This window comes from Primulina eburnea, chromosome 8 (assembly GCF_022965805.1).
Source record: "Primulina eburnea isolate SZY01 chromosome 8, ASM2296580v1, whole genome shotgun sequence".
NCBI lineage: Eukaryota > Viridiplantae > Streptophyta > Magnoliopsida > Lamiales > Gesneriaceae > Primulina > Primulina eburnea.
Window position 1 is genome coordinate 32,308,963 of NC_133108.1, and position 8,594 is coordinate 32,317,556.

The 8,594-nt window shown below is 36.9% G+C and overlaps 1 long non-coding RNA gene across 1 annotated transcript; it reads left to right on the plus strand.

Annotated features, from left to right (window-relative positions):
- Positions 1-5,765: 5,765 nt before the first annotated feature.
- On the plus strand, positions 5,766-7,795 carry LOC140837874 (uncharacterized). Its single transcript, XR_012119495.1, has 2 exons — positions 5,766-5,888; positions 7,575-7,795. It is a non-coding gene; the product is annotated as an uncharacterized lncRNA (long non-coding RNA).
- Positions 7,796-8,594: the final 799 nt, after the last annotated feature.

The window sequence follows — 8,594 nt, forward strand, 5'->3', positions numbered from 1 at the left end:
AGTTCACTAACAAAATTCTTGAGTTGTATTTAGATGAACAGGGAATTCATCATGAATATTCAGCTGCCAGAACGCCTCAACAGAACGGAGTAGCTGAGAGGAGAAACTGAACTCTTAAAGAAGCTGCTAGAACAATGCTAGCAGATGCAGATATCTCTCAGCGCTTCTGGGCAGAAGCAATCAACACTGCATGTTACACGCAAAACAGAACAATGATCAACAAAAGGCATAATCATACTCCTTATGAGATATGGAAAGGGAGTAAGCCTAATATATCTTATTTCCATATGTTTGGTTGCAAATGCTTTGTACTCAATAATGACAAAAATTATTTAACTGCATTTGATACAAAATCAGATGCTGGACTATTTCTTGGTTACTCTGCTGTGAGAAAAGCTTTCAGAATCTTTAACAATAGAACTCTCAATGTTGAAGAATCGGTTCATGTTGTCTTCGATGAGGATAGCAGTGCTCCTGGAATATCTAATATGTCAAATTTGAGTAACAAGTTAGACACGATTCACTTGGAATTAGATAGTGAGGATGATGTAGAACCAAGTATCAAACATGTTCAAAATCAAGAACCAGACATTCCCATAGTGGAACCAGAAGTACAGACATTAGATTTTTTAGTACCAGCAGAAGACACTCAAGAACATACTATTGGTTCAGTTGAGATCAATCCAAATATATCAAACCAGGAAGAAATCCCTTTAAACCCTTTTATTGGGAGAAAATATCATCCTACATCTTTGGTTATTGGAAATACAGCAGTGCCCTTGAGAACCAGAAGGCAAATAATTAATAAATATATTCATGCTGCTTTTATTTCTCAGGATGAACCAAAGAAAATTAAAGAAGCTCTTCTGGATCCTAGTTGGATTGAAGTTACGCAAGAAGAACTGAATCAATTCAAAAGAAACAAAGTTTGGTTTCTAGTACCTAGACCATCTCACCAAGCTGTCATTGGAACCCGGTGGGTATTCCGAAACAAACTAAATGAAGAAGGCACAACGATTAGAAATAAAGCAAGACAAGTGGCTCAAGGTTTTAGACAAGAGCAAGGAATCGACTATGATGAAACCTACGCACCAGTAGCAAGGCTCGAAGCTATCAGAATATTTTTGGCCTTTTTTACTTTTAAGAATTTTAAAGTTTATCAAATGGATGTAAAGAGTGCCTTTCTAAATGGTCTACTACGAGAAGAGGTCTACGTCGAACAGCCTCCAGGTTTTATTGATAATTTTTTACCTCGTCATGTATTCAAATTACACAAAGACATGTATGGTGTTAAACAGGCACCTAGAGCATGGTATGACACTTTGTCACAATTTCTTATCAATCATGATTTTACAATTGGCACAGTAGACAAGACCTTGTTCACTATAGTCAAGAATAAACATATTCTATTAGTGGAGATCTATGTTGATGACATTATTTTTGGGTCAACTAACCCCAAACTATGTGAAAAGTCTGCTAAGTTTATGCAGGATCAATTCGAAATGAGCATGATGGGAGAATTAACATTCTTCCTAGGGTTGCAGATCAAACACCTTGATACTGGTATTTTCATAAATCAAGCCAAGTATACTAAGGAGCTACTGAAAAAGTGTAGTATGGAAGCATGATCTGCTGCTTCCACTCCAATGAGCTTATCTACCAAGCTTGATAAAGATGAAAGTGGAATTTCAGTAGAGGTAACTCAGTATAGTTGTCTAATTTCCAGTAGAGGTAACTTAGTATAGTGGTCTCATTGGCTCACTATTGTATCTTACTGCCAGTAGACCTGATATTCAATTTGTTGTCTGCATTTGTGCAAGATTTCCATCTAACCCCAAGCAATCTCATTATATTGCTGCAAAACGTATTTTGAAATACTTAAAGGGAACTCAAAATGTCGGCTTATGGTATCCCAATGATTCATCTTTCAATCTTATTGGATATTCAGATGCTGATTATACAGGTTGCAAACTAGACAGGAAAAGCACAAGTGGTTTTTGTCAATTCTTTTGTGATAGGCTGATCTCCTGGTTTAGTAAAAAGCAGACTTCCATAGCTACGTCTACTGCAGAAGCAGAATACCTTGCTGATGGAAGTTGCTGCTCTCAAATACTTTGGATGCAACAACAACTCAAAGACTATGGAATTGAGGCCTCAAAATCATCTATCTTTTGTGACAATACCATTGCCATTGCAATCACGCAAAATCCAATACTTCATTCCAGAACGAAGCACATCGACATCAGACATCATTTTATAAGAGATCATGTGCAGAAGAAGGACATTCGTCTGGAATATGTCTCTACTGATTTACAAGCAGGAAATATCTTTACTAAACCTCTGCCTGAGAATAAGTTTTCTTACTTTAGAAATATATTGGGATTAATTGATTTAACTTGATTTTATTAATGTTATTATCTGGTAAATTATTATCGATTTTGTGTTAACTTTGTTCTCTTTGCAGAAGAATAAAAAGAAAATTTAAGATAAATACTGTTATTTCATCTTGAATGTAATCGAAACCAGGTTACACTACACAATTCAGTATCTACAGAATCTTTCCACTCAGTAATCTAGCTATTCAACTCATGACTCCTAATTTGTTTAAATGACTCTGTGCTGAAAATCTTATCGAGAAGATGCCACTCCTTCCAAAGCATCATCTGAAGCAGAACTCTTTCAGTAGCCAGCTCAGAGACTTGATCAATTTGAAACTCCCGTTTGTACTTTCTTGCTCTTGTTCTTTGAGCAGTAGTAGAAGCCAAACCATTCTGATACACATTCTGCAGCTCCTGCACTTTGAACCATACGAACATGACCTTTATCCAGACATATTCCACTATGATTTTCTTCAAAGCTTCCAGATGTGAAAGTGTCTTTGGTGTTACCAAGACATGAGTGCTGCTACAAGCATCAGAATTGCTTGAATCCGTCATATCGAATTACTGTTTTCTTAACACTTGTTGTCTTATTATTTATAGACAAGTTGCATTTAATGGTGAAGAAGTTGAAGAGTTTCACGCCAACCGAACCGTTCTACTGAATTACACAGACTGAGCCTTTCTTACTCAATTTTTTATTATCATTCATTCAATGAAAACAGTAGATAAACAAAATATGTCAAAATGAGATTTTTTATTCATAATACCAGAAGCATTACATTGAGTTTATCTACTACATTTGTTGATATCAGCAGCTTGAAGTACTTCTATGTTGCAAAGTACTTCAACATGAATTTATCTAAGGACTGCTGGGAGCCCCTCGCTTTGCGTGATCGTGGTTAGTGAAGGGGATTATCCCTCAGCTTAGTCTTAACAAGAATGAACAATCTAACTGATTGTTCATATTAATAAACTGAGGATTTTCTTCCTAGTCTTCATATCTTGAAAAAGGATGTCTTCAAACATCTGCTTACGAGAGGCTGGAAGTTGTCTTTGAATTCCTCTGCTGATTCTGACTCTGGAGAAGGCTCCGAGAGATCACTTGCACTTATCATTTGTGTTAATTTGATGAGAAGATTGAATGATTTAGTTTGTGAATTTGCAGGTATTTTTATAGAGTCATGGGAAGCTGAAGAGACGTTGATTTGACTACACGAATACAAATATTGATCTATCTTTTCCTCAGAAACTGTATTGTCGCATTTATTAATTGCATGAATTTAGGGGGAACAGTATCCTTTTTCAGACTGTCACATTTATACCCTGTCAGAAGAAGAAAAGATGTTTTTCTTTTTTATAAAAAAAGTGTTTACTTGTTTTTGTATTAATCTGCTGAAAATATTTCAGCATCTTATGACTTCCAGTAGATATTATCATAAAACGACAAACCCTCTTCTGGTCTTTTTCAGTAAACATCTGGACAGTCCGCTCTTTTTTTTATTACTTTTCAAATTTTTAAATAATTAGTGTCTCTCTGACACGCTCTGCATGACTTTTCTCATACTCAACCGTAAACATATTGTCACGTGTCCTTGTGTTTACATTGACAACTGTACATTCTCTTTTGAATATTAACCGCTCTTTTTACTCCTTTTCACCTTTTACATTTCCAGAATCATACTCTCTAACTACTGCTTTCTTTCGAAATCGTGATTACATAATCTACTTCGAAGCTATTTTCTTTACATGCAGAGAAATGGTTGGAGCTTACATTCTCAATGCTTGTCAACTTTGCATCAGTACTTACCATCAAGGATGAAGGACTTGTTCAGATGTTCAAAGCTGTTGAAAAATCTGGACTCTGAAAGTTTCTGGAAGCACCCGCTGTTATCTACAAGACCGCACTTTTGGAATTCTTCGCCAAAGCAACTGTTCAAGATGGGAATATTGTTTATTCTCAGGGGGACGCATCTATTTCTATTGATGCTACACTGCTTGGTTCAACTTTCTTTCTTCCAATCTCAGGCACCTCTGATCTGTCAGGACTTTCGAATGAATAAATGTCCATTGCCCTCTCTACCTTCTCAGCTTCTGGAGAGGAACTTTCTCCATCTTGCTTCAAGAAGCTTCTGAAAATGGAGTACCAAGTACTCGCTGATATTGTGGCAAAGGCACTTCTTGTGAAATCTGGTACTTTTGATTGTTTAACCAAAGAAAAAGTTCAGGTGATTGTAGCAATCACTCTGAAATTAAGGTAGATTGGAGTTGGTTTCTATTCAAAATCATGAGAGAAATGATTTCACGAAAAAGTACTAGGTTTGCTGTTCAAATTAGCCAGATGTTGAAGGATTCTGGTTTTCCGTTCACCACTGAACAGGATGCCTCTTTTTTACTATGGCAGACGCTGATAACGTGCTTGCTCTTCGACCCAAGCCAACTGTGGCTGAATTTGTTTCATTGAAAAAGGAGATTGGGGATGCCCAAGTCGGAAGCCAAGCTGTTCAAAAAATATCAAAAGAAAAAGAGTAATTGTCTTGATTGATTCAGTATCCTGCTCCATCTGCTGATGAAGAAACTATTGCAACACAAATCCCTCTTACTGCTCCAGAAGAAATCTCTGTTGAACCTGGTCCTTCTACTGCTCTGCTGCACACGATCCTTCCTACTGCTCCTCAACAGTTTCCAGTCTCTACTGCATTGGTTGTAAAGCCCAAAATCAGTATACGTAAAATCCATGCATTTATTTAATTTATGAAATTTCATTATTTTAATTATTTATGTTTATTTAATGTACGTTAAAATGTTTTCTAGAGATGTTTCAGGCGATTATTCGAGGCGAGATTGAGGAAAGGAGACCGGGACGATTTTTAGTGAATTTTAATGCGGTGTTTTATTTTAAGTTAAGACTGGAGTATTTTAAATGAATTATTTAGTTTTAGTAATTTAAAGATCTAATTCATGTATTTAGCAATGTAAGGATTTTTAAACTTTTAAAGAATTAGTATTGGAACATTTTATTTTAAAATTAGAAAATTTTAGTAAATTTATTTAAAGGATTAAAATTTTATTTTTTTAATTTGATTAATTGTTTAATATTTTAATTGGCATGATTATTTTATGTATATGTATATATATAGATATATATATATATATACTTACATGTATATCGCACACACCACACATTCATATTAAAATATTTGACAATTCAACACACTTTTACACCTACTCCTACACGTATCACACACACACAACAAAAACAAAACATGCTATTAAACCTTTTTGACAAAAAGAAGGTTGTGTTTTTAAAAAAAACACTCCTCTCTCAATCTATTTATTTCATTCTCTTCCCTTTTCCTTTTTCATTCAACGAGCACATCTCCTCTGAAAATTTCCAGCATATATTTAGTAAGTTTTCTTTGAAGAAAATTTAACCAAGTTCGTCCCGGATCGTCTCCCGTATCATCTCCGCTTCGGTATCGTCGTTACGGTATTTTTAAATATCAAAAGGCACGTATATTCTGTTCTTGATGCATCGATCTTGTCATATTATGCGTTGTGTTGTTATTTATGCAAAAATTATATGTGCGATGCGTAGAAGTTTGAGCAATCACGTCTAGATCGAGTTTGAAACAATTTTTGGATCACCAAATTCACGTTTTTGTTGTTCTGAAAATACTGCGATTTTTCAGTAAAGATATTGAGAAAACTTTTAATTTCAAAAACGTAGATCTTTTTGATACGTTCGATTTGATATAAAATTCGAGTTATTTGGATTAAAAACGAGTGAGTTATGGAGTTTTTAGTATGACTGCTCAAATCGTGTTTCAAGAAAGTTATGAATTTTAATGTGTTCTTGAGAATTTCTTGTTGCAGGCTTCGCTGGGAATCGATGGGTGATCGTTGCTACATATACGATAGTTAGTAATGATGTTTTTAGGAGTTCGTGTCGGAAGAGTAGCGTTCGGGTGCAGCAGCGCCGCACCTGCGCTGCCATTGGCAGCGCAGGGGCGCTGCCTGGCCGAGGGCAGGCCGCACCTGCGCTGCCAGAGGCAGCGCACGGCAGCAGGCCGCACCCGCGCTGCTGTAGGCAGCGCGGGTGCGCTGCCTGTGCGGCAGCAGCGCCGCACCTGCGCTGCTGTGTGCAGCGCGAGTGCGCTGCCTGTGCGGGACAGCGCTGCCTAGTGCATATTTTTGACTTCAAAATTAGTTTTTCTTGATTTTTTTGAGTATTATTAAATCTTTATATCCTAGTATACTAAAAATTAATTTAGATGATATGGAGTTTCATTTTGGATCATTGAACCGTGTTTTAAGCAAGGTCCGTGTCCTTCATGTTTTGGGAAAAATTTATAGTATGCTTTGAGTTTGATGTCATGATTTAGTACTATGATTTACAAGGTCGAGTCATGGGAATTTTAGAATGTCCTAAGAGGCGTTTGAGCTGGAGAGTAAGCATGCTAAGTATGAGATATGCAAGTTAAGCTTTTGAATTCATGTTAGTATGTGCAGCAACGGCCCCAATCGAGATCCAACGAATCCCTCAACACCAAGTAAGTATGCAGGACGTGCAAAGAAAATATTTTAAGTTTTTGGAGGTATGCTAAATGTCTTGTGACCAAATTATGTTAGGATTGGAAAGCGTTAAATTATGAACGGGGACCAATCCGCCCGTTAAATTATGAACGGGTTAGATCGTGGTTGTGAAGCGTTAAATTATGAACGTGGATCAACTGGCCTGTTAAATTATGAACAGGGATCTTATGTATGTGGCAGTGGATACGTCCCTGTCAGCCCAGTACTGTGGTTTGTCTGATCAGATATTTATTATGTTATGGGTCACTTGCTTTGAAACATCCTCTACGAAAATGATGAAGTTACGTATGTTCAAGTATGCAGTATGTTTATGAAAGTTTATGATGATGGCACGTCATAGTATGTATGTACGTATGTTCAAAGTTATTATGCAAAGTTCAAGCTATTATTCAAGTTCAAGTTTCAAAGTATGTATGTTCAAGTTCAAAGAAGTTTATGAGAGTTCAAAGTTATTATGAAAGTTTAAGTTTATTACGCAAAGTTTAAGTTTCAAGTATATATGTTATATTTTGAAGTTGTATGTGGTTTTATTATGTAATACTCGTTATTCCCAGTTTATACGTGTTGAGTCTTTAGACTCACTAGACTTGATCGATGCAGGTGCTTATGTTGATGAGGAGACAGGAGGTGGCGACCAAGTGGCAGGCTTGGACTGAGCGGGAGGCTAAACCCGAGGACCGCCATGTTTACGTTTTTATGCAAAGTTTAAAAATACTCTGATTTATATGATGTGATGGGAGATGTTTTGAGCAAGTATTTTGTTAGCAAATTTTATTGGGGATGTCGAATTTCAAATATTTTATGAACGACTCTTTTGACAACCTTTTCTTATGGGGGATTTGGTTGTGGTATTTTATGGCAAATATTGAAGATTATTTTATATTAAAGAAAAATTTTAATTTTTCCGCAAATTTTGAAGTAGTAAAAGTACGGTACGTTACAGTTGGTATCAGAGCGGTGTTCTTGTAAAGGGTTATGCCTACTGCCAGTCGCAAGAAGCTCATAAGGTCACACCTCAAGTCTGTAAGTTTTAAGTTTTCAAAGATTTATGTTACTGTAGTATGCATTAATTTATTATTTTCAGCATGTCCATACTTTTAAGTTCAGTTACGTGAATCCTATGTTATTTATATCATGTTCATATTCATGTTGGGTTTACGTATTGGGTAATTTTAGAACAGTATGGCTCCTAGACGTTTGATTGCCCGTGGAGCTAGGGATGAGGACCAAGAGTCTCGTGATGGGGAAAGAGCCACTCCTCCTCCTCCACCTCCAGATATGCAGGCGCAGATGCTTGCAGCTATGACGCAGTTCTTCGCACAGGTTGCGGGGAATCCAGCTCCAGCAGCAGGAGGTACAGGACCGAGGACTCAACCGGAGGCAGTGTACGAGAGATTTCAGAAGATGAATCCTCAGAAGTTCTCAGGGACTACGAATCCTATGGTGGCGGAAGAGTGGGTTAAGTCTATAGAGGTGATCTTTGAGTATATGGAATTGCAGGATGTGGATCGAGTGCGATGTGCCATTTTTCTCCTAGCAGGGGATGCAAGACGATGGTGGGACAGTGCATCGGTGGCAGTTAATTTGCCGATGTTGTCTTGGGATGGATTCAAAGAGATG